Source organism: Cupressus sempervirens, chromosome 2, assembly GCF_028749045.1.
Source record: "Cupressus sempervirens isolate cs-2001-9-10 chromosome 2, ASM2874904v1, whole genome shotgun sequence".
Classification (NCBI taxonomy): Eukaryota; Viridiplantae; Streptophyta; class Pinopsida; order Cupressales; family Cupressaceae; genus Cupressus; species Cupressus sempervirens.
Genome location: NC_143119.1, coordinates 177,682,273 through 177,709,252, shown reverse-complemented (window position 1 = coordinate 177,709,252; position 26,980 = coordinate 177,682,273). Strand labels below are relative to the sequence as shown.

Genomic DNA, 26,980 nt, shown 5'->3' with positions numbered 1-26,980 from the left:
GATGGATAATAGCATGTCATTTTTCATGTGTGGATACTCCATGAACTTGCATCAAAGCTTCTAAAAGAGTGTAACTCACTAGATCCTATTAGTGTGCAACAATCCTAATATAGTGCAATGTTAGTATTATCTATCAACCAAAAAAATCTACAAACTGTAGACTCACCTTCCTTACCTGGACCCATTGTAGCGTTACACCATTGGACAATGGATTTTGCATCTATCAATATTGTTCCATCTTTTTCCTTTAGTTCTTCATGAGATAAGGCTCTTTTAATGCATGTGCCTGCACCATCGTGCTCTCCCTTACCATGACTAGCCTCTGTTAGCCAAACCTTCATAAAATAGTTGAAAACAACCATGTATGAACTCCATAGAATGTGATCGATCATCGCTGATGTAAAAATGGTACTCCCTCAAAATCTTCCTATCATCCTCTGTACTTTTAGGTGAATGCATGAATGTTATGTGAAAAAATATGGAAATCTATTGAGATGTATAATACTTTTCTTGCACCTCATTTTGTGGTTGTAGTGTGTAGTTCTCTGCAAAATCTACAACTAAAACAATGGTATCTAATGGAAACATATCCTTGCATAACTTGAATTGAAAATCCAACCATCGAGCTCTATGGGTATGCCTTGCATACTCATAAATAATCTTTTCATGAAAAATCTTCATGAACTCATACACTCGAATCTTTTCAATGACTATATCACATATTTTACCATGTTTCCCATCTTTTAGAGCATATGTCACTGTCTTGAATTTTTCATAATCTAGTATTTCATTTTCAATTGCATGCATACTATCCATATGTTGACAAGTTGATAAAAGTTGCAAAGAACCACAAAATAAGCATGTACCATCCAAGCATGATGTCTTGTAAAATTGTTGGTTGTCCCCTATTTCACATAAAATGTTGGATATGAATTCCCTTGGAGATCTTGGTGGCTCTTTTATGTCACAATCCTGCCAAACAAACTAAGAATGCAAAACTACGCATATATGTCTAAAAAGATCAAAATGGTTAGAAAATTCAATATGTATCCTACAACAAGTTGTGCGTGTGTGATTTATCTTCACATAAAAAGGTTTACCCATCTCAAAAAATCTTTGAATTATTTGAATTTTAGGATACATACCAATAAATTTTGCAAAAAATTGTGTCTAAGTTGAGTCCAAAAAATGTTTTGCATGTGGCTTACGATTTCGGCTACCAATCCTCCTTCTTACAACATCTCTTTGATTAGGAGAAACATGCGTATTATTTTTCCAAAAATCTTTGATCAATGATTTCAAGGCTTCACTAATTTCTTTATCCTTTTGTGGTAGTCTACCGCTAAATGTCCATAATTCATTTTTTGTTGGATCTTCTAATCTCTCACGCCTTAGCATGGCTCTCCCTAGGGTACCTCTACCAATTTTTAATATTTTTCTTGTCTTTCTCATTAGTTGAGCTTTCTTCATTTGGCTACTTACTATTGTCAATGTGAGTACTCATCTTGTGATATTACTATCTTTGGTGCATGATTTAGAACCCATTTTTTCATAAGCACCCATTAAATTCTTTACAATATTTCTTTCATTTGAATCGTTCGTTTTTCTTAGCCCAAGACTCTTCATGATAGGCCTAAACTTCAAATTTCTCATCATTTCAACAAATAATTGGCATTGACCTATAATATTTAATTCTTCAAAAAATAATCTCCACATACTATTAAATTTTCTTTGACAAGTACACTTGCTAATCTTGTCAGGCATTGATTTCAAAATGTTAGTATCAATATTAATCAAATATTTTGGTCTTCTAAAATGAATTCTAGAAGGTTTTCTAATCTCTTCAATTCTCTCAACATTTTGAACATCAATATAAGATTTAGTGTATTGTGTACCTTGAACTGAAGATGATGTGCCTTGGCAATAAGATGTAAAAGATGGAATATCACCTACTTGATGTGTTGATTTTGTGCTTTCAACATGACATGATGGAGTGTGTATATCATCAGATCTACAAATTAGTGTCTCTTATACATTAAAGGATGATATGCCTTCAACATTGGAAGATGGTACTCCAACATTGGAAGATGGTGTAGTAGACAATATGACTCCAACATTGGAGGATGGTGTAGCTTCACAATTCAATTGTCTTCTTGAGCGTAACAATCTCATTCATTCTCTTTGTCTTTCTAATTCTTCCTCTTTGTTTCTTTGTACTGGTGGTTCTTGATCCTTTTCGAAAGTCAATTCTTCATTATTGCTTTGTAATTTTCTTTGTTCACATACTAACTTCATTTTATCTCTTTTAATTTCCAAATCTCTCTCCCTATCTTCATTTGTTTTAATCTTTGGTTTCTTCCTTGGCATGATGATGATTTCTACATGTCAAATTATTCAAACATCTGAATTACTTAAAATGTTTAAATTATAATTTATTCAAGTACATATAAAAATTATAATTATTTGAATGAATACACAATATATATCAAATGACTTGTCAAATTTCTAACCATTCCAAAATAAAATTTCATTCAAACATACAATTTTCAATGAATTCATTATATATTAAATAACATGTCAAATTATAATCAAATTTGTATCTATATATTGACAAAAAATATTTAAAATGGATTGCACTAACCTTTTCTATACAAGGAATATTCAAAAAGTCTTCAAATCACATATCCAATGATTGAATTTGGTGTTTGCTAACTTCCAAAAGTGTTGAAATAGTGTTTGCTATGTTGATGATGTAGTGCAAGGCAAGAGAATCCCCAAAGGAGATGTCCTAGCCCCCTGCTATATAACCATGTAGTGGAAACACAACAATAAGAAGTAACAATGCAAGATCTAGTACCAAATCATAATAATATATTCATAAAATATAACTGATTACATGCAATGTGATGGGCTGTAAGGCCTTCCCGGTTACGGCCAAATACAAAGCAAGTAATAGTTCTGTAAGATCCCTCAAGATCCAATCCCAAACCCTAGCTAGTCCAAATCCACACTCTAGTAGAAACCTCCAAGAAAGATCTCAACTTGTGCTCACAAGCCCACCAAGCAATCTCTTTGTTTTCCAAGCCGTAGCTACTAGCCCTTCTCAAATTTTCTCTTCCAAGCTCCTCTACTTCTCCTCCATGGATAATTTTTATCCTAAAGAATTCCCCACAACCCCTACTTATACCAATCTAAGCCACAGGTCAGCCCAGAACACAAATTAAATACAAATACATAAATTAAATGCCAAAGTCAGCCTCCTACAACAATTAAATTCCCAAAATTAATGTCTTAATAAAATTGAAATATCTCCTAGCTCCAAATGAATTAGAACACAATCTTTGAACCATAGTTAGAAATCTAGGCCCTCTTTCATCCCTGAAATTTTCATTCTCTAAATCATTGTATAAAATTACATACAAGGCCTACAAAGGCACAAAATTCCTAAGCAAAGACAAGCTCCTCCCAGACCATGCCGAGTAACCAAAGATCATGCCGAGTGACAAAAGACCATGCCGAGTCCCAAGACCATGCTCAGCAACCATAGACCATGCTGAGAAAAACCAAGATGCTCCTGCATTAGTTGAAACCTATGATTTCTGTCAGAATAATATAGTGCATAATAGACCAAAAGCAAGAAATGGATGAAATGGGCCCCAAGGTTGATTTTTTACCATTTTTAGGTGATTTGAGATAGTACATATGCACTATAGCATGTATGCACTATGTGAAATCACATCACTCCCTATCCTCCCTACTCCCCATCCTCCCTACTCTCTATCCTTCCTACTCTCTCTCCCATCCCCTCCCTCTCTCTTCCTACTCTCTCTCCCCTCTCCCATCCTTTACTCTCTCTCTCACTCTCCCTCTCCCACCACCTACTCTCTCTACCTCTCTCACCTTGTCTCCTCTCCCATCCTTGACTCTTTAGATCTCTCACACACACTCTTATCTCCCCTATCTCTCTCCCTCTCCCTCTCCTACCACCTACTCTCTCTCTCCTCTCCCATCCCCTACTTTATCTCTCTTACACAGATTCTCATCCCCCCTATCTCTCTCCCTCTCCCTCTCCCTCTCCTACTACCTACTATATCTCTCTCAAGTTCTCTCTCTCCCTCTCTAATCTCTCTCTCTCTCCCATCTTGTACAAGCTCTCTCTACCACCACCTACTCGCTCTCACATTCTCTCCCATTCCCTAATCTCTCTCTTACACACACACTCCCATTCCCCCCCCCCTCTCTCCCTCTCCCACTCCCTCTCCCACTGCCTACTTTCTCTCCCACATCCCCTGCTCTCTCTCTCCTCTCCCATACCCTACTCTCTCACACTCACACTCTCTTCCATCCCCTACTCTTTCTCTCTCACACACACACTCCCATCCCCCCTCTCTCTCTCCCTCTCCCACTGCCTACTTTCTCTCCCCCATCCCTTGCTCTCTCTCTCCTATCCCATCCCCTACTCTCTCACACTCACACTCTCTTCCATCCCCTACTCTATCTCTCTCTCACACACACTCCCGTCCCCCTCCTCTCCCATCCCCTACTCTCTCACACTCACACTCTCTACCATCTCCTACTCTATCTCTCTCACACACACACTCCCATCCCCCCTCTCTCTCTCCCTCTCCCACCACATACTTTCTCTCCCCAATCCCCTACTCTCTCTCTCCTCTCCCATCCCCTACTCTCTCACCCTCACACTCTCTCCCATCCCCTAATTTTTATCTCTCACACACACACTCCCATCCCCCCTCTCTCTTTCCCTCTCCCACCACCTAATTTCTCTCCCCCATCATCGTACTCTCTCTCTGCCACCCCCTTCTCTCACACTCTCACACACTCTCCCATCCCCTAATCTCTCTCTTTCAGAGATACACACACTCTTATCCCCCCACTCTTCTTCTCTCCCATCCCATACTCTCTACATTTGTCACACACACTCCCATCCCCCCTATCTCTCTCCCTCTCCCACTCCCTCTCCTACCGCCTATTATCTCTCTCTCTCTCTCAAGTTATCTTTCTTCCTCTCTACTCTATCTCTTTATCTCTCTCTCTCTCTCTCTCTCTCTCTCTCTCTCTCTCTCATCCCCTACTCTCTCTCATGCTCTCCCATCCTGTAATATCAATCTCTCTCTCTCCCTCCCATCCTATACAAGTTCTCATTGCCACCACCTACTCTCTCTCACACTCTCACACTCTCTCCCATCCCCTACTCTATCTCTCTTACATACACACTCCCATCCTCCTTCTCTCTCTCCTCTCCCATTCCCTACTCTATATATTTGTCACACACTCCCATCCCCCTTCTCTCTCCCTCTCCCACTCCCACTTTCACTGCCTACTATCTCTCTCTCTCTCAAGTACTCTCTCTTCCACTCTACTTTATCTCTCCAATCCCCTACTCTCACTCTCTCTCTTCTATCCCCTACTCTCTCTCACACTCTCCCATCCCCTACTCTCTCTCTCTCTCTCTATCTCACCCCCATCCCTTACGAGCTCTCTCTGCCACCTCCTACTTTCTCTCAAACTCTAACACTCTCTCCCATCCCTTACTCTATCTCTCTTATAAATAAATACACATCCCATTCCCCCCCTCTCTCTCTCACAGTCCCTGTCCCACTACCTACTCTATCTCTCTTACACGGTTCCATTCCACCTCTCTCTCCCTCCCACTCTCTCTCCCACTGCCTACTATCTCTCTCTTTCTCACTCTCTCTCCTCCCTCTCCCATCCCTCTACCATTTCCTACTCTCTCTATCTCTCTCTCGCTTCTCTCATTCTCTACTCTCTCTCTCTTTCACACACACACACCCATCCCCCCTCTCTCCTCTTCCATCCCCTACTTTTTCTCTCACTCGCTCTCCCTCTCCCACTCACTCTCCCACTACCTTCTCTCTCTCTCTCTCTCTCTCTCTCTCTCTCTCTCTCTCTCTCTACTCTCTCTAACATTTTCACACTCTCTCCTATCCCCTACTCTCTCACTCTCTTTCTCTCTTACACACATTTCTATCCCCCCTTTCTCTCCCTCTCCCATTGCCTACTCTGTCTTCCATCCCCTACTCTCTCTCAAGCTACTTTTTCTTCCCCCTCTCCCATTCCATACTCTCTCTCTTTCACACACATGCACTCCCATCCTCCTCTCTCTCACTCTTCCTCTCCCACTCTGTCTCCCATCGCCTACTCTCTCTCTCCCCCATCCCCTACTCTTAATCTCTCTCTCCAAACCCATACTCTCTCTCACACTTCCTCTCTCTCACATCCCCTACTTTCAATTTCTTTCCCCCATCCCGCACTCTCTCTTTTCTACCCCTACTCTCTCTCACACTTCCTCTCTCTTTGCCACCCCTACTCTCTCTCCCGTCCTATACTCTCTTTGTCACCCCTACTCTTTCTCACTTTCTCTCTCCCCTCTCCCATCCCCTACTTTATCTCTATCTCTCTCACACACACACATGGACATTCCCTTATCCCCCCCCCCCACCTAGTTCTCTTATGCAATTTAGGTCTTAATAGTGTGTATGCACTATAGCAAGCTCATGCTACTGAGAAATTATGTTTTACATAGCACATGCGCACTATAGCCTGTGCGCGCTATAGGGTGCACACGTTATTGAAAGCTTATTTAAACCAAAGCCTAAGGCTTGGTTTTTCCTTTGAGATTGAACCCAAATGCTTGGAGTTTATGAACAGGCCTGAGACATGTTTTCCAGCAAACATACCAAAAATGATTGTTTTTTCTTATGTGCTCCCCTTCAAGATTCCTCGTGGTTGGGTATCGATAAGATCAGGTTACATAGCATTATAGGTCTCTGTGTTAGCTATCTAACCATATAATTTATTTTTAATTTGAACTAGTTCAAACCTTTCATCTATAATTTCTTTTGAATGTATGTTCATTTTTTGTCAAAAACCACCATGTACTAATTGGGCTATAGATTTTAGCTCATTCATTGAATTTTGCAACAACTTAGTTTTTTAGAAACTAGACTCCATTCTACACACTTTGAAAAAAAAAAGTTTTGATTTTAGATTAGTTTTCAATTATTTCTAGGGTGAGCACACAAATATTTCACATTTTTGGGATGTGTCTAGTTTAAAAATTCATTTAAAAAAATACATATTATAAAATTACCCAAAAAATTTGGGATAAACTACATAGTGTTAAGTAACTTTTGACCAGAGTGATTAAAGAATTTCAAAAAAAAAGTTAAAATTTTAGTGGGGCCACACTTTGTACTATGTTATATTTTTTTGAAATAAACAGTACCACTTTTTTTGGCCCACTTTTTTGAGGACCTAAAACTAAACCATTTTGGAAAAAAATTAGTAGTTTAGAAACTAGATTCAAAGGACTACAACTTTTGTTTTTTTCATATCTTAAAATTTTGAGCATAACTATCTTCAAATTCTTGTTAAAGTTCAAAATTTGTAGATTTCAGGAAAAAGGTGTCCACTTCTACCCCCCTTTTGGCACCACAACTTTGTGCACTTACCCATAGATGTCCATTTTTTGCTCCTCCCATTTTGATTATAGTTTTAGTTTTGTAACTTGACATTGTGAGTCACATGTGTGAAGCTTTGAGTGAATGATGTTGAAAATTGTTCATTGGAAATACATGCACAACCATGATGGAATGGAATACTAAAGAAACTAAAAGAAGAGATCAAAGAAAGAAAATGAAGAGATGAAGATGATGAGGTTAGCATACATTTTTTTCTTTTTAAATCCTAGTTGCATTAGAATGCCATGATAAAATAGATTAGAGAATATTAATACATCAAATCATTTGCTATCCTTTATACTATAAATTAGTATGAAGTCTCTTAATATGAATTGATCGATAGTTATACTTGAGAGAATGTTCATTGTAAAATAAGATATTTTAAACTTGATATTTTTAACATATACTTGATGTATGGATGCACCATTAAGTTCTCCATTATACACAAAACAATTTATATATGAAAAAATTGTGAGACAGTTTGGTATAACTATATCCCCCACTAGTGATTATGAACTAGATCATTCAGAGCATCACAACCAAATTCCAAATATTCCATAACTAGTCAAACCCATACTACCCTTGAGCCAATAGATGGTCTAGATCTACAAATAAAGTGTTTGTGTTGATCTTGGATAAGATTTGTAGGGTGGATTCATCAAAGAAGTTTCTCTCTTCACATATTCTATCAATATAGTTCTACAACTCACTGATAAAGAGTTTTGAAAATTCCTTACTTATGATAATTGATTCTTCCTCCACATTATTTATCTTAGCCAATTCAAAGTCATCCTTTTTACTATTCATGCATAGTAATAGATGTATTCAAAGTTTTAGATTTAGTTTGCTCTTGATGAGCCATGGTACTATTCTCACCTATATCTTTGCCCTCATCACTAGGTTGTAATATGTTTGTTTCCTTTACAAATATGATATAGTGTCCATGCCTTGTGACACTTGAAACTAATCTGCACTTGAAACTAATTTGTGCTTTTCTCATTTGGTTCTTACCCTTTTTAAAGATCTCACAACTTGCAAACTCATTGAAATTAGCTCATTTTTGGTTGTGTGCTTTTGGAATGTTTCAATTTTATGGTCAATGAATCTTTTGGAAACCCTATAAGCTATAGGTGATATAGCCCATTCCTTCCAAAAAATGGCCAACAGGTCTAATAGAAGCTTATCATTGTCATTTAAGATTAAGGACATAATGATTTGCATACAAACTCTCACCTTGTCTGAACGATGCTTTTAAAAAAAATTCAAGAAGCATTGAAACATTTTTAAAATACTTTTTTCACTCTTGAGTTTCAACATAATGATAAAGGATCTAGTTCTTGTCATAGTTTCTAAAATCTTAGCCCTCTCACCAAAATTTAGGGCTTCAGTATCATGTAACCCATTAGGGCACTACACTTTCATTTGTAGAGCCTTCCTTAGTATGTCATCAATATAGGGGGATACATGAGCTTTTATTCTTATAGTCTCATTGTAACAAGAAGAAACTGCAAGTCTTACTTCACACTAGTGTTCCAAAAACTTGTACAGAACCTAAGAGAGAGCATTGAGGGCCGTAGAGCCTAATTCAAAAGCTTCCAGTCTGACTAGCCCACTTTTGAAAAATATGAATCTAATTCCTCCATCTTGGAGAGAACACCATCAAGAAATTTCAAACTCCAATTGTAGTCCCATCACATAGACTTAATTTCCTATTTCTTTTAGTTTTTACAAGTCTCCTAGTTGTTCACCATTGAATGTATCATTGAATGCTTTGAGTAAAAAATCAATTTTGTGATTTACCATTGTCTTCATTTTTTTTGCTAAATTGAAAGATGCTACCCCTATTCTCCTAAATTTTAAAAAACCCTTTTCACTCCATCAACAACTAGGACATTTTCTTGAACAATTGGCAGTGCTTTTTTAAAGAAGACTCCACAATCAGCTAATACCTAATTTTAGTAAGAAGTATTGAAACATATGAAAAATCATTTTTTTTTCACACTTGAGATCCAACATAATATAAATGATCTAACTCTTGCCATAGTTTCTCTAATCTTAGCCCTCTTTCCAAAATTAAGGGCTTTCATATCATGTAACCCATGAAGGCTCTCCATAATCAACTATAGAACCTTCCTTAGTATGTCATCATTATAGGGGAGCTATAGGAGCTATTATTCTTATGATCTCATTGTAACAAGAAGCAATTGAAAGTATTACTTCTTCACATGGATGTTCCAAGTACCTATACCAAACCAAAGCATAAATGTTACAAAATCCTGTACCAAACCAAAGAAACTAATGAGGGCTACAAGGCTCAATTTAGAAGCTTACAATCTAGTTGATCCACTTTGGACAAATATGAATCCAATTCCTCCATGTTGCAGAGAAAACCATTGGGAAATTTCATGGACTCCAGTTGTAGTACCCTTATATAGAGTAAGTTTTTTTGTTTCTTTTTCATTTTGCAAGTCCCTTAGCTATTCAGCATTGAATGTACCATTGAATGCTTCGGAGAATAGTTCACTTTTTTGATTTGCCATTGTCCTCATTTTATTTTTTCCAAATTGAAAGATCCTACCCCTTTTCTATTCAAAATTCTAACAAACTTTTGTCAACACATTAACAACTAGGCCATTTCTATGAACAATATATTTGTTGTGCTTGCAATCAATGTCCCTTACTAATATTTTTCATCCTAATTGTATAAACTAGGTCTTTTCTTGTGAACCATATTGAATTAAAGGATGCTTTTCCTTAAACACGGTTGCTATGATTTTAGCAGATGTATAAACTATCAGTGTTGGAGCTCTATTTCTCATGACATATTTTGAGTTTTTGGTCACTTCATGTATAAATCTTTCAAACTCTGAAGAAATTTCAAGATGGAGATTCCATATTAACATTAGATCCAAAAATAAATAGAAACCCTATTGCAAACTTGGTGACAGAGAAAGTGCTATTAAGGAGTGGTTAAAAGGCTTGGCAATGATTTGATTTTGATCAATTAGGTACGCTTCATGTGTCCAGACTTTGTCTACTCAGAATTTAGCTCTTGTTTATGGCCTATTATTATTATGAGCTTTATAAGTTTATATAGTTCATTTCTCTATTAAAAATTGTTATTACATTTTGGTTTTCTTTGTGTTGTACATAATCCAAATTAAACCCATTTATTTCTTATTACAAGGCCATGTCAACCTTATTCTTGAAAGAAGAAGAAGAAGCCTCATGTTATAAGAGTAGAACCATAAGAGCCATAGGAGAATGTTGAAGATAGTCATGACGTGCCTATTAGCATCATGACTATCTTTGGCATTCTCCTATGGATCATAAGGGAGATCAGCTAGCGAAGATGCTCTATTAGCTTTTAATACACTTCATAGATGAGATTGCATTATATGAGATTCATTACTACATTTGGGAATGGGCTCATCATCAATCTTTAGAAGATTGAGGATGAGCCCATTCCCAAGTGTAGTAATGAATCTCAAAGCTCCTTCAACCCGAGCATATCATGTCCTTCGAACAATCTTTCTAAAGTTGCATCAACATTGTATCCTTCAGCTGTTTGATTCTTCATCTTTCTTCTTTATTATTCTATAGAACAATTCTTATGGTTTAAGGTTTTTAGCATCAATTTGTAATTTCAGTCAGAAATCTCTATATATCTTTTCTTGCCAGACATGGTTGCTTAGTTTTTATGTAAATGTCTTTGCTTTTACAGCTTGAACTTGAATTCACCACCAATGTTCTTTATAGTTAGCCAACAATATATGTATACCTAGTATAGTGCATTGTAATGGTATTGTTCATACAATGTTGATGTTTACTCAATAAGACTATTTTTATTTAGTTTTATTTGCCAAGTTTCCTTTTCAAAAAGATTTTGAGCTGGTGATAAAATCCAATTTGACATTATTTGACATTATTTGATTGGTTTGATTGGTAATTGCTCTGTATTATGCATTAATGGTAGTCCATGTTTAGAGAATGTAATCTCATCTTTGTTATATGAATAGAGTTCACATAAGAGATGTTGGTATGGTTTTTATAGAGTAGGTTAACAACTCTATCTTCTGAATTCATTCTTTTAAATGGACATTTGGATATGGTGATATTAATGAAGGGTCTATATTGGTCAATATGATTGTGTTTGAACAGATATGCAAAGGAACTAATCAAATAAATTAAGAAACACATTGCCAATAAGAATCCTAAGATCCAGATTCTTTCTCTGATGGTTAGTATTGAATAATATTATTAATTTCTCTGATGTATGAAGGAATTTTAAGAGTGGCCAATGAACTTTACTATTGAACCAATAGGATTTTGTAGAACAGACCAAACTTTCCAGATGTTCTCTACACAATAACAAAGTAGATTTTATGTTTTTTAAGCATGAATCGTTTGTTATTGCATATTAAAATGTGATTGCCTGCTTCAGTTTGCTACATTTGTAGATTCTTTAAGGCTTTCCAGAAAAAAATAATAATTGTGTTACAGTTGCTCAAGTATATTCAGCAGTAAGATTATTTCAAGGCTTTTATTTTCACACAAGTGGCTTTTTTCCTCTATTTTTAAATTTTTTTGAAGATAGCATGGTTCAATACATGTTGTTTTCTTTACTTAGTAACTTTACTGTACGCGATTGTGTTAAAGGAGGCTTTCTATTTTGTTTAGCTATGGTTGTGCACTTTGTTGGATTCAAAGTAATTTATCTTGTACTATCTTTCTAATTTATTGAAAGAGTTGGCATGCTTCATGATATCTATTTGTAGGAACTAGAATTTGGGGGTTTACTAGGCAATAGTTCCAATAAGATTGTTGGTATAAAAAACAAGGTTTGTTTTAACCATTAAAAACTAGTTTTACCCATCTTATTTAAGACATGTGGGTTCTTATCAAGTTTTATTGCCACACTGCTTTCTTTTAAACTTTTTTGTTTTATGGTGTCTTCATTATTGAAATTAAGAGTTGACTTCTGATTTAAAAGGATTAATCTACATTAGAATGTAGTGGACTATGGCATATATTCCCTTTTAGCATTGATGGTAGTGAAAGGTATTATCTATGATATATGTGAGGTGCTCTGGAGATGTATCTGTCTATATTTATGGATATCAGTAGAGAAATTTAACATATGTGCAACATAAAATACAATCTAACTTTCTTTTCTTTGAGGGTGTCAATAGGAAGGGAGCCTATTGTTGCTGAAGAAATTGGTTGTAGCTGGTATTGGCAAATGATCTGTCATATTTATCACTCATAGGTTGTCTTGAAGTCTCATTTTTAGTATATAGATATTCTTTTGCTTTATATTCTCTTTGTATTTTTAATTTGCATTCTTTTTGTGTTAGGTGGTGCTCTATATCTACTAGAATGTGATAGTAATGATTGCTTGGCCTCAGCTCTTGATTAGCTCTTTTTCTAGTTACTCACAAATAGGTAATTTGCCAAAAAAATGTAGAAAGTTCAAAACAGAGTAGGTTGCTGGGAAAAACTTGTTTGAGTGGCAAATATAAGTGCATATTTGAAAGAAATATACAAAGGTTAAAGACACTTTTTAGAGTGTTACTATTAATTGTTGTGGACATGTATTCTGTATGTAAATTCTAGTATTGTAATGTTGATTTTGTAATTCTCAGCTCTGGCAGTATGCTTCTGCTGTGTATATGACTTAATGTGGTAATGAGTAGACTTTCCAACATTTATATTACACTCAATATTAGAATTTAGCACACCTTTAATATTTGATTTTGTTCTCAAGATCGAGAGTAAACTGAACCTAGTGATCCACCTAAACCATGAAACCCATTGTTGGTCAGTCTTCCTGTTTCTTAAAGGATAATGGGAAGGTCCAATGCTAGTAACACAAGATGTAAAAGTAGAACTTTGTAAATAGAAAATTATTAATGTAGAATGTTTAATGAATGTTTATGGGAAGGTCCAATCCTAAAAATAACACAAGTTGTAAAAGTAGAACTTTGTAAATAGAAAACAATTAATATAGAACTATAATTTGGAATTGTAGGCTCATATTTATTTAGTTTTCTCTTTGGAATGAGATAGAAGAAGATTCAAAATATATTATTTTGTAATATTATTTGGATAAAACATTGGGATGACTGATATGTGCCTAAGTTCAAGTTTAATGAAACTTTGTCAATGACATACCCATAACATACAGTTATCATTGCGAATCCAATGCCATCATATTGACATGAGTAGGTACTGATGTCAATGTGTTAAAGATTTCCAACATCTTTTGTCTCATAAAAGCTTGAAAAGTGTGCAAGTGCAAGATGTTGCACATTGATGTTTTGACTCTTAAATCAAAGTCTCTGGGTCAAACTCATCATTGGTTACTTCTAAAATTGGGTGTGGATTTAGTATAGAGTTAATAAATTGGAAGAACTAAAAAATTAGAATAGAACAACAGTATTTGGAAGAACTAAAAAATTTGAAAGGTAGTAGAGAACATAGAAACACAAATAAGTTAATCATCTTCTAGTGGTTAGAATTCAAGATTCCAATGATGATTTTGATAATTTATCCATGGATACTCATCTATAGAAGAGATTTGAGGTAAAAATCATGATTTTTTTAATACTGTTGACAATGAATTTCTAGCTATAGTTGTCATATTTTTTGATATATCTGATTTGATTACAACAAAAAGAGTATACCATCCATGAAATTTGAAGGAACATATTAGTATGTGAAGAATCAGTTCAAGTCTTTGTGATGTTGTTTAAGAGGTTATCATTTATCATGCTGCAAAGTGCAAGTGGGCGAACTCGTTAATGATTTACATATAAAATTATATTTTATTTGTTTTTAGAGATATAGTAGTTGCATTCATATTTTTGAATCAACATGTGTTGATTGTTTGTGGGATTCATTAGCTACCCCAATCAGAACAGATTTGATTTAAACTTTGAATTTCCTGATAAAACTATATTGTCATGCCATCAGTGTGCAAGTTTGAGTCCTTGTCAAGGCAATAAATAACATCACGATACTTGTTCCATCAATTGGTTGGATTTTGGAACATGGCCTAATTTTACTTTAAAGTTTTGTGTTGTAGTCCATGGAATTCAAGAGCATTTTATATGTGATTTTTTGGTTATCAATTTCTTTGGAATTCTAATTGAAAATTTGAATGGCTTCCAGCTAAATTAGTGAGCTTGAGTTAAATCTATGAAACAATTTTGATTTGATTTATTTCAAAATCACATAAATCAAATCAACTCAAATACGAATTGATTTTCAAATACAGGTCTTCCTTGTCTTGTAGGTGTACAGATAATTGTAAATTATATCTCAATGCCATGGTTTGCTTGTTCACAAAGCAGCAAAACCATAATATGATTACCATAGAGATGAGGTCATATACTTTTTAGCATTTCAATAGTTTATTCATGTGTTTTATATGGAAGTTGGTGTTACAGCTGCTCTATATGCAAATGTTGGATATTCTCAGTGTAATATATTTATTGCTTTGGCTCACCCAGGATGCAGTTCAGTAACTGTCTTTAATCAAGACCTCTTAGAGTCGACATGCTTGATTTTTTTAAGTTGCCCACCTATTAATGAAGATTTGATTAGTAGTGCTTCAATATACTATTCTTCTTGTGTGTGTGTAATGGTAAATCACCTTGTATATGGAAAAGAAGAAGATGCCCATGAGTTTTTAAGGTAACATGAATTGCAAAGTGTTTAGATTCTTTCAATTTTTAAATCATACTAACATATATCAAGATAGAAATTTTCATAGAAATTTTTAAAATTAATCTCCATTGATGTGCTTAAACATACTTACATGGCACATGCATGCATGCTCGCATGTGTGCGTGCACACACACAGATTAATATCTTGTTTTTCTTTTCCCTTTTAGATTTGCAGTTGATACTATGTAGTCAATATGCCTTGATGAAGCTAGTGGAGAGGAAGCCATTTATCCAATAGCACATGTGACTAGGTTCATTCAACAAAAAATTGGTGGTTATCTTCAGTCAAAGGTGGTGCTAGTATTCACTTTAAAACGTAAAAATGTCAATGAACAAATACACATGATTTGTAGATTTTGATTATAAAATTTATTTCTATATAAGGAGTTTAGATTAGGGGAGTTGGCCTGGCGAGATGACATGGTGAGTCAACTTAAAGTGGTGAGCTGGTGGGGCAAGTGGGGGTGACTTGGTGAGCTGACCTAGAGAGTTGGCCTAGGGGGCAGACTTGGTGAGTGAACTTAGAGAGTTGACTTGGTGAGCGTACTTCAATTGTCAATTGGTGAGCTTACTTGGGGAGCTAGCCTAGCAATCTAACATGGTGAGTGGGCTTAAAGTGGCAACTTGGTGAGGCAAGTTGGCAAGCTGACTTAGTGAGGCCACTTAGAGACACGACATGGCGAGCTAACTTGGTGAGCAAGCTTGATGAGTGAAATTAAAGACTGGCCTTGATGAGGCACTTTGGTGGGGTTACTTGATGACCAAACTCAAAGAGTCAACTTGGCAAGCATACTTGAATAGTTGACTTGGTGGAGCAAGTTGGTGAGCCAACTTAGTGAGTCCACTTTGTGAGGCAAGATGGTGAGTCAACTTGGTGCGATGACTTGGTGAGCTAACTTGGTGAGTAGACTTAGAGACTAACCTTGATGAGGTGCTTTGGTGCGATGACTTCATGAGTGAACTTAAAGAGTCAACTTTGTGAGTGTACTCAAATAGTCGACTTGGTGACATGACTTGGTGGCCTGGCTAGGCAAGCTGACCTGGCATGTGTACTTGAATAGTAGACTTGGTGAGCTGATTGAAAGAGTCAAATCATTAAGTTGACTAGGCTGGAGTGACTTGACAAGCTGACCTGGAGAGTTGACCTAGAGGATGGGCTTGGTGAACAAACATAAAGAGTCAACTTGGTGAGTGCACTTGAATTGTTGGCTTGGCGAGTGGACTTGGGGACTTGGTGGGACATGTGGGTGAGCCAACTTGGTGAGGCAACTTGGTGAGCTGACTTGGTTAGTAGATTTAAGGACTGGCCTTGATGAGGTGCTTTGGTGGGGCGACTTGATGAATGAACTCAGAGTCAACTTGCTGAGCGCACTTGAATAGTCGACTTGGTGGGGTGACTTGGCCAACCCACTTGGCGAGCATACTTGAATAGTTAACTTGGTGAGGTAACAAAGTGAGCTGACATGGTGAGTGGGCTTAGAGAAGGAACTCATTGGGGAAACTTGGCAAGCACACATAGCAAGCCAACTTGCTGAGGAAAGGTGGTAAAACCACTAGGTGAGTCGACATGGTGAGCTAACTAAAAGAGTCAACTCATTGAGATGACTCAGTGGGGGTGACTTGGTGGGTTGACTTGGAGAGTTGACATAGTTGGCAAACTTGGTGAGCAAACTTAAAGACTCAACTTGGTGAGCATACTTGAATTGTCGGCTTGGTGACCTGACTATGGGAGTTAGCTTGAAAAGTTGATATGGTGAGTCAACTTAAAGTTATGACTTGGTGGTGCAAGTTGGCAAGTTGACTTATCGAGGCCACTTGGTGAGGCAAATTTGCAAAGTGACTTGGTGGGCTAACTTGCTAAGTCTACTTAAAGACTAACCTTGATGAGGCACTTTGGTTAGGTGACTTGATGAGAAAACTTAAAGTGTCAACTTGATGGGTGTACTTGAACAGATGACTTGGTGACATGACTTGGTGGGGTGACTTCATTAGTTGACTTGGTGAGCCCTAGCGAGCATACCAAAAAAGTCAACTTCGTGTGCTGACCAAGTGAGTTTACATGGTGAGTGATATTAGAGAAGCAACTCTATGGGGCAACTTCGCAAGCACACTGAGTGAGCCCATTTACTGGGGCAAGGTGGTAAAACCACTAGGTCAAAAAAAATTTGGTTGAAATTTTGACCAACTCACTAGTACATGATTTGTCTCAATCATATAACTAATTATATATTCTTCATATTAGTTATTGTCGATGTTTTTCAGGCATTCTATAAAATAGTTCACATGCCTTGTGTATGATATGACATTTTGCATGCATCTTGCACTCTCTCTCATCCGACTAATGATGGATTACGCAGAGTGATCTGAAACCATGATGCTAAAAAACACACAATCAAATCAAAAATGAACTTGCACTACAAATGGATTGTGGAAATTTGATATTGGTAAAATTGCATGCATCTCTACCAGGACAATCACAACTTAAACACATATTTGTCCTAGTAGACATGCATGGAAAATTAACAATATCAGATTTCCACAATCCATTTGTAATGCAAGTTCATTTTGCATTTGATTGTGTTTTTTTTTAGCATCATGGTTTTAGATCACTCTCCATAATTCATCATCAACCAAATAAGAGAGTGCAGGATGCATGCAAAATGTCATATCATACGCAAGGCATATGAACTATTTTATAGAATGCCTAAAAAAATTTACACCCAGGAATTGGTAGAAATTTCTATCTTCATTGGTCAAAATTTCTACCTTCATTGGTCAAAAGTTTTGACCTTCATTGGTCAAAATTTCTACCTTTATTAGTCAAAATTTCTAGCTTCATTGGTTAAAATTTTTGACCTTCATTGGTCAAAATTTCTACCTTTATTGGTCAAAATTTGTACCTTTATTGGTCAAGATTTTCTACCTTCATTGGTCAAAATTTCTACCTTTATTGGTCAAAATTTCTTCTTTCATTGGTCAAAATTTCTACCTTCATTGGTCAAAATTTTCTACCTTCATTGGTCAAAATTTTGACCAATTCTTGGCAGAACATGTACCATGGCTATGGAAGTTTTTTGACCAACGTATTGGTCAAAATTTTGACCAACTAGTAGGTTAGTCAAAATTTTGACGAGAAAATTTCCGACCAATGGGTTGATCGAATTTGGTCGAAGTTTGGTCAAAAACTGGGTCAAAATTTTGACCAATAATGGTCAAAAAATGGTCTCAAATGTACTAGTGATTATTAGTTTTGCACTACTTTCTAGGCATGGAGGTGTGGTAGACAAATGGAGAGATTTTCCTTGGTCAAGGGAAATATTTCATTGAAATCTTGAAGAGATTCAAGATGGAGGATTACAAAGCCATGTCTATACCCATGATCATGAATTGGAGGAAGGTAGATACATCTAAGGAGAAGGATGTGGATCCCACCTTATATAGATAGTTGATTGGTTCACTTATGTATTTGGTCAACACTAGGCTAGATATAGCATTTGCAGTAAACTTTCTTAATCAATTAATGGTTGAACTAAAGAGAATGCATTAGACATTGACAAAGTATGTATTGCATTACTTGCATGCTATAGTTGATTATGGGATCATATATTTTTGAGGTGAAGGTATTAGGTTGATGGGCTATAAAGATACAAATTGGGCAAGAAGTATAATAGACAAAAGCAGCACTTCACAATGTTGTTTCAATTTGGGATTAGAAGTTGTATCTTGGTTCAATAGGAAGTAGAAATCCATGGCTTTGAGTTCAACAAAAGCATAATACATAGAAGCTAGTATGGTGACACATGAAGCTATATGGCTTTGGATGTTGTTAGTAGCCTTGTTTGGTCAAAAGGTTGAGACTACTATGATACACTAGGATAATCAAAGACTCATCAAGTTGTTTGAGAATCTAATGTTTCATGATAGGTCCAAACATATAGACATCAAATATCACTTCATTAGAGATTGTGTACAATAGTGGGTTATTTAGCTATAGTACATACCTATACAGGTTATTTAGCAGACATTCCAACAAGGCATTGGGGAAGGTAAAATTCATTTTCTTTAGAGATAAGTTAGGTTTCATACAGAATAGCTTCCTCACTAAGAGGGAGTATTAGTTTTAGGTAGCTGGGAAAGTTCTTCAGCCATATGTGATTATTTAGCAAATATTTGTTAATTAATTGACTCCTACAAGAAACTAGTAACCTATTGGCTAGGTTGTTATCAAGAAGAAACTAGAAACTTCTTGGTTAGGTTGTCTTGATCAAGAAGCAACTAGAAACGTCTTGGTTAGGTCATATAAAGGGGAGTCAAGGGAGGCATTTGCAGAATAGAACACAACAGAGGAACAAAAAAAGTTGTAGAAGCATTTGTAGTTCTAGCAAATGGGTTTTTAGTGATAGAAAACAGTCTTGAAATGTTAGCAAGGGCACAGTGATAGTATCGGGGATAGCAGTGCCAAATATCAGTAGGAAAAATTAGGAGAATGTCTAAATTTTGCCAGTTAGAGGTAAGGAATTTTGTATCTCTTGATTTGTTGAAGTTAATATATTTTCCATCTATAGAACTAGTTTACCCTTAGGGTTTTTTCTAGGGATGATATGTCCAAAAATTTTGTTTCCTTTGTGTTGTGAATTTCTTTCCATATTTTATTGGTGACTATGCAATTGTGTTATTTGTCAATATTAGTTGTGAATTTATTTTAGTAGTTTAATAATCATTTCTAATAGGAGATTAATAATCAGTGACAACAATAGTGTTAATTTTCACATGGTATCAGAGCATTTTTAAGGGTAGAAGAATTTTTCCCTAGGAAATAAATAATGGGTTTATATAACCTAGTGTGATCTCTTTAGAATTATTATTGCTTTAATCCCTTTAGATGGCTTCTACTGGTTTGAGAGATCAAGATAGATTGGATGGTGCCTCAAATTCTGGTGTCTAGAAGGCTAGAATTTATTTATTGTTTGAAGAGAATGGTATCAAGGATTATGTTACCAGAGTTGTAGCTATACCAATGGATGTGACCCAACTTGTAGCATATAAGAAGGATGATACCAAGGCAATGAAGATTATCCTTGATGATCTCAAGGATCATATTGTTCCACATACCTCAAAGTTAGACACAACAAAGAAGATGTGGGATGTCATTCTAAATATGTACCAAAATGCTACCACCAATAGGAAGATTATTCTTAGAGAGAAGTTGAAGAATACCTAGATGAACCAGGGAGAAGATATTACAAGTTACCTCACCAAGCTTAGACTTATCAAGGATGTTTTAGAAAATATTGGAGATAGTCCCAGTGATGACAAGATAGTGAGAATAGCCCTAAATGGGTTTTTGAAATAGTGGAGTGTCCTTGTTCAAGTTGTCAGTGGATGAGATAACTTACTGGGTTGGGATCAACTATTGACCAAATTCACTTAGAAGGAGTTTAGACTAAGTCTTGTTAATGGGGCAAACAAGAGTCAGAAAATGTGAGGTGGAATAGGAAAACATTTCTCTAGTAGGGAAAGGGAAAGAAAAGAAGGGATAATCCAAAAAGTGAGAAGAAGAAGAAGAAGGACCTTTATAAGGTCAAGTTCTTTGGATGTCAAGAATATGGTCACTATGTAATTAATTTCACAAGAAGGAAGAAGGTAAAAAAGTAGGTGGCATCTTCAACAAGTGTAGAAGAACAATCCAATAGATTGGAAGATGAGTTTTCACTTATAGCTTATATGGTGAGCTCAACCTCACAAACTATCTGGTATATAGATAGTGGGGTATCATTTCATATGACAAGAGTTAGAAAGTACTTCTCTAGTTACAAGGAGGAGAACACCAATATCTAGATTTCTATGGGAAACTTGTCCAAACTCAACCCAATTGGGAAAGGGGTTGTTCAGTTTCAAAGGGAGAATGGAATGATAATTCTAGTTTATGAAGTGTTGCATGTGCCAGGATTAGGTATGAATTTGATTTCTATATTTTTTCTTCAAGATATGGGCTATAATGTACTTTTTAGGGGGAACATGTGTTGATTAAGCACAAGGATTTGAAATCACCCACAACTATTGGAGTAAGAGTGATCACCTTTATAGGTTGCAATTTGATACTCCTAAGGAACACATGATCAACTATAATCCTAGAGATCTTGGATAGCTATGGAATAGGAGGTTGGGTCATATTTATCATGGAGTGCTTAAATTTCTTTCTAAGACTGTGGAAAGTGTTCTAGAGGTGAGTATAAAGCATGATGATATATGCAAATGATGTGTGTTGAGGAAGTTTGTGAAAGCATATTTTCCAAGGAGTGACACCCAATTTGAAGGTGTTATTGATCTAGTACATTCAAATCTATGTTGATTGATGTCAACAAAGTCTCTCAAAGGATATGAGTACTATGTTAGTTCTATCAATTATTTATCCAAGAAGACTTGGATATACTTCTTGAAGGCCAAGGATGAGGTTTTTAGTTAGTTCCAAGAGTTCAAGGCTCTAGGGGAGAACTCAAAAGGAAAGAAGATAAAAAAAATTTGGTCAGATAATGAAGACAAGTACAAAGGAAATAACTTTTAGAAGTTCTATACTAGGGAAGGAATCAAGAGAGAGTGGATTATTACATATAGTCCATAGCAAAATGGAGTTGTTGAGAGGAAGAACTATTCTATATCAGAGACAACAAGAGCTATGCTACATGACCAAGATATACCCCACTACTTATGGGAAAAGGCGTGTAGTACAATAGTCTACATTTAGAATAGGGTTCCACATAAGGTACTAGGGAGGATGACATTGGATGAAGCTTTCATAGGAAAGAATTGTGATGTTAACCATTTTAGAGTATTTGGGAGTTTGGTATATTGTCATATTCTAGGTGATACATGTACCAAGTTAGATCAAACTGTAGAGAGGGGGTACTTTTTTGGGTATGGTGAAACCTCAAAAGCATTTAGGATTTTTATCCCATGGACTAGAAAAATCATTGTCAAATGTGATGTTAAGTTCATGGAGGAAAAGGCATTTAGAAGGTCTAGATATTTTCCAGCACATGATCAGAGTGAGCAACTAGTAGAAGCTCCATGGCCTAGTCAAGGGCAACAAAGCACAAGTACAATTAGTAGTACAAGTGTAGGCTCAAGTGGTGATGATTTATAGAGTATGAAGAAATAAGTGCAATAGGAAATGCATCTAGAAGACTTAGACATTGATATTTCATCCTCTATAGTTTGTTGCAAGAACCATGATGTTCAAGAGACACAAAGGGATATTTAGGAGTTAGTGGAAGCTCCTAGGAAGAGTACTAGATAGCAGAGACAACCAGCCTAGTTCAATGACTATGTGGCATTAGTTAGTCAGTTAGTAGATAGTGAGCCTTCCAACTATTAGGAGGCTATAGAGCATCAGGTATGGTGAGATGGTATGGGTGAGGAGTATAACTCAATAATGCAAAATGATGTGTGGGAGGTAGTGCCTAGACCAATAGACAGAGTAGTAGTTGGATCATGCTAGATCTATAAGATAAAGCATGGTGTAGATGGTAGCATCAAGAAATACAAGGAAAGGTTCATTGCCAAGGGGTTCTCTCAAAAGGATGGAATAAACTATGAGGAGACATTTGCTCCAATGGCTAGGTATAATTTTATATAAGTTTTGATCTCATTTATTGCATAGATGTGATGGAAAATCCATTAGATGGATGTCAAGACATCATTCCTTAATGGTGAGTTAAAGGAGGAGGTATACATAGAGCAACCAGAAGGCTTTCTAGCACACATCAAAGAGACCTAGATTTGCATATTGAAGAGAGCATTGTACAAACTCAACAAGCTCTTGGAGCATGGTATGAGCACATTGACACATATCATGGCTCTGAGGTCAGAAAAAGTAGAATACATTGTAGCTAGCATGCCGACATGTGAAGCTATATGGCTTTGGATGTTGTTAGTAGCATTGCTTGGCTAGAATGTTGAGACTATTGTGATACAATGCAACAATCAAACTTGCATCAAATTGTTTGATAATCTAGTATTTCATGATAGGTCTAAACATATAGACATAAAATATCACTTCATCAAAGATTGTGTACAACTAGGGGTTGTTCAGCTGTAGTGTATACCTATAAATGGGCAAGTAGCAGAAATTTTGACTAAGACATTGGGGAAGGAAAAATTCATCTTCTTCAAAGATGGGTTAGGTTTCATGTAGAACAACTTCCTTGCTAAGAGAGAGTGTTAGCTTTAGGGAACTTATATAGTTTTTCATCCATATGTGATTAACTAGAAAATATTTATTAATTAATTGACTACTTCTAGAAACAACAAGTAGCATATTGGTTAGGTTGTTATCAAGAAGAAACTAGAAACTTCTTGGTTAGGTTGTCTTGATAAAGAAGAAACTAGAAACCTCTTGGTTAGATAGTATAAAAGGGAGTCAATGGAGGAATTTGGAGAACACAACACAAAGAGGAACACAAGAAGTTGTAGAAGCATTTGCACTACTAACAAATGAAATTGTAGTGATAGAAAATAGTCTTGCAATGTTAGCAAGGGTGCAGTGTTAGCATTGGGGATAGTAGTGGGGAATATCAAAAAGAGAAATTAAGAGGTTGTCTAAATTGTGCCAATGAGAGACAAGGAATTGTGTATCTCTTGATTTACTGAAGTTAATATATTTTCCATCTATAGAACTAGTTTTCCCTTAGGGATTTTTCTAGGGACGATTTGTCTAAAAATATTGTGTTTTTTGTGTTGTGAATTTATTTTTGTATTTTATTAGTGAAGTTACAATTGTGTTATTTGTCAATATTAGATGTGAATTTATTTTCAGCGGTCTAATAATCATTTATGATAGGAGATTAATAATTAGCGACTATAGTATTGTTAATTTTCACATGCACCTAAAATTACATAGAGGGTTTCGGATCTTAGACACATAATCTATAGGGAAATATAGATTTAAGGTAACAAATATTATCAATAATTCCAAAATCTGTAAAATGAAGCAAAATGTATGAGAAGGAAATGGGGCATACCTAAAGTAATCGCCTTCTTGCTCAACTTTTCTGCAACTAGTCAATCTCAGTAATGTTAGAACTATGTAATGGAATAGCATGGGTAAAAAAATGTTGCTTTAGTTTGGAGAGAAATATAATAATATTTCATAATTTAAAAGAGAAACAAAGCTATAAGTCTTACTAGTGGAGCCATTGTAGCAAAAAGATGAATTTGTGAGATGAGTGCAATCTATGTGGTTTGTCTCACAGTGTGGACACTGTTTGCTTGCATTCCATTCAATAATGATCTCTTTGTCAATAATATAAGATAGAGACTCCTCCAAATCCAACTTTAATTTATTCATGATGATTGTAAAATTTGATTTACAAGAGCTACTCAAGTTTGGAAGACTAGCATTAAAGTATTGATGTTCATTAGACATCAAAATGGTCAATAATAGTCCATAAAACCCAACCGCACTACATGATTTCCCTAGTTTTACATTTGTGTAATCTCCTAAAATATGGAAATGTTTGGAACTCTAGAACTAATTGTAGACACTCTCTGAGAAATCACATGCACCATTTTGAAATTGCTTATATAATATCACAATATTCCAAGAGTAAGAATTAATTGAGGAGTAATTGTGAGGTTCTAGTAAGTAGTATTGGTAGTCTCTAATGATAATTAAAGGCTTCTCAACTGAATTATCACATGGTACTTAAAGCACAGGGTCACTACAACCATTTCCATATGTTCCAAATGGAAAATCTAGAGTATTATCCCCATAGCTAAAAACCTCATAGACTCCATTCTATAAAAAGGCCAAGCATGATAATGAAATTCTAAGGAAAATGAGGAAGCGTTGGAGTTGGAGAAGAGCGAGAAATGTGTGAAGTGGTACCATATTAATGCAATGGAAGTGAAAGTATCATGAATTTCCCTAGAATCATTTTCCTTTCTTTCTTATGTGGTGAATAGTCAAATGTTGACTTGGTCAAAGATGGGTTAATTTTAATTTAAGATAAATGGGAGTTAACATCTTAGATTTATAAAAATTAAATAAATTATTTTAATATGGAAAATACATGATTATGTTATGATGATGATGTCATAAGATGTGTTCTTATATGGCATGATTCAATAGCAAAGTGATTATGTTAATGTTTTATTCTTGATGATCATATAATTAAGAAGTGATATATTAATTATGATGGATATTGAATCAGTTTTGGTTGTGAGTGTCAGAGTGGATGTAGGGATCATCATGACAAGAGTGTGGTTGAGGTAGAGAGGGCTAGCCTCTCAAAAGGGGATGCATAAAATGGCATGCTTCCACACACACACACATCACATGGATTTCATGTTGTTATTTTGTTTTCTGATACATTTACTAAGTTAATCTTGAAAGCTAAGTGGAATAAAGAGGTTGGAATTTAATTATTGTGAAAGATGAATAGAAAGATTTTGCTACTACATTAAAAATCTAACGGATTAGCCTTGATGTTTTAATTCTATCTATCTATATGTGTGTGTGTGTGTGTGTGTGTGTGTGTGTGTGTGTGTGTGTGTGTGTGTGTGTGTGTGTGTGTGTGTGTGTGTTGATAAAACAAACTTGTATTTATTCTTTTATTCTTTTATTTTTACTTTGAGAATAATGAAACAAAAAAAGAATAGGAAACCAATGTAAGGGGAAGAATTAGGTTAGTTATTGTGGGGATGAAGTTAAGTAGGCAGGGTGTTAGGGGCAAAGGGGAGGCACAACAGAAGATAAGAAAGAGTATTTTTTGTTTTTCTTGTCTTTACCACAAAAAAGAGAAAGCATTGAATCTCATTCCTTATGCAGTAGCTAGACTTGGGTAGTGGCGGTGACAATTGAAGAAGAAAGAATTGGAACCAGTAGGGAGAAATCGTAGGTTATTTTCTTCTCTTTTGTCTAAATCTCTATTTTTACTCCAAAATGTGAATCTTGTTGGAATATATCTTTGGAAATTGAACCTTGCTAGTAGATTGTAAACTTTGAATTAAACCATTGCTGTCAGAATCTTGTGAGTTGGTCAAAAGAAATTGCAACTTCTCTATTAAATCTAATAATTCTTTAACAATTACTTTGATAGATGTGGAAGACAAGTAGGATAACTTTCCTAAACAAACTATACAATTCTTGCTTATTTCAGATGGTTTTGTAATAAAATAGAGAAATCATTGTTGTAGGATGGCACATGGTGTATTCCTCCACTTATACCTACCCATAATCCCTAGCTAGGGTTATGTGAAATATGGTGCACAAATGGGAAACATTTTTTTATTTTAAGGAATTATAAAATGTAATGGTTGAGTGTTAATACCATTGTAGTCTAAGACCAAACTGTGGCTCCTTTATTAGAGTTTTCTTTTCATAACTCAAACCCCAAGGCTAGACCAAATGTGGAATCTGCCTCTACCTTATATATGCTAAGCACTTTCTAAAAGAAGATGTGACAGGATATGATAAAGCATACTTATTTTGTTTTTGCAAGAGTTCTTTTTTCCCTATTGTTATCAAACTATAGGACAGATTTTCTAGCATGATGATTGAACAACTAATTCTTGATTTAGATGAAATACTAAGGATGTTGTGGTAGTTATGAATAATTTTCCAAACTTCCATAATGTATTTTTTCTTGTCTTTGAGTTGAATTAGTGACATTTTAGCATTCATAATGTTAAATGTATCGAGGCTTCATTTCTCTCATTTATTATCACAATTGAGTGTTTAATAGAAT

The 26,980-nt window shown here is 35.6% G+C and overlaps 1 pseudogene; it reads right to left on the bottom strand.

Moving 5' to 3' along the window:
* LOC149571643 (uncharacterized) overlaps nucleotides 1–25,122 on the bottom strand; it is a 58,884-nt pseudogene extending 33,762 nt beyond the window's left edge.
* Between the last annotated feature and the right edge of the window lie 1,858 nt (nucleotides 25,123–26,980).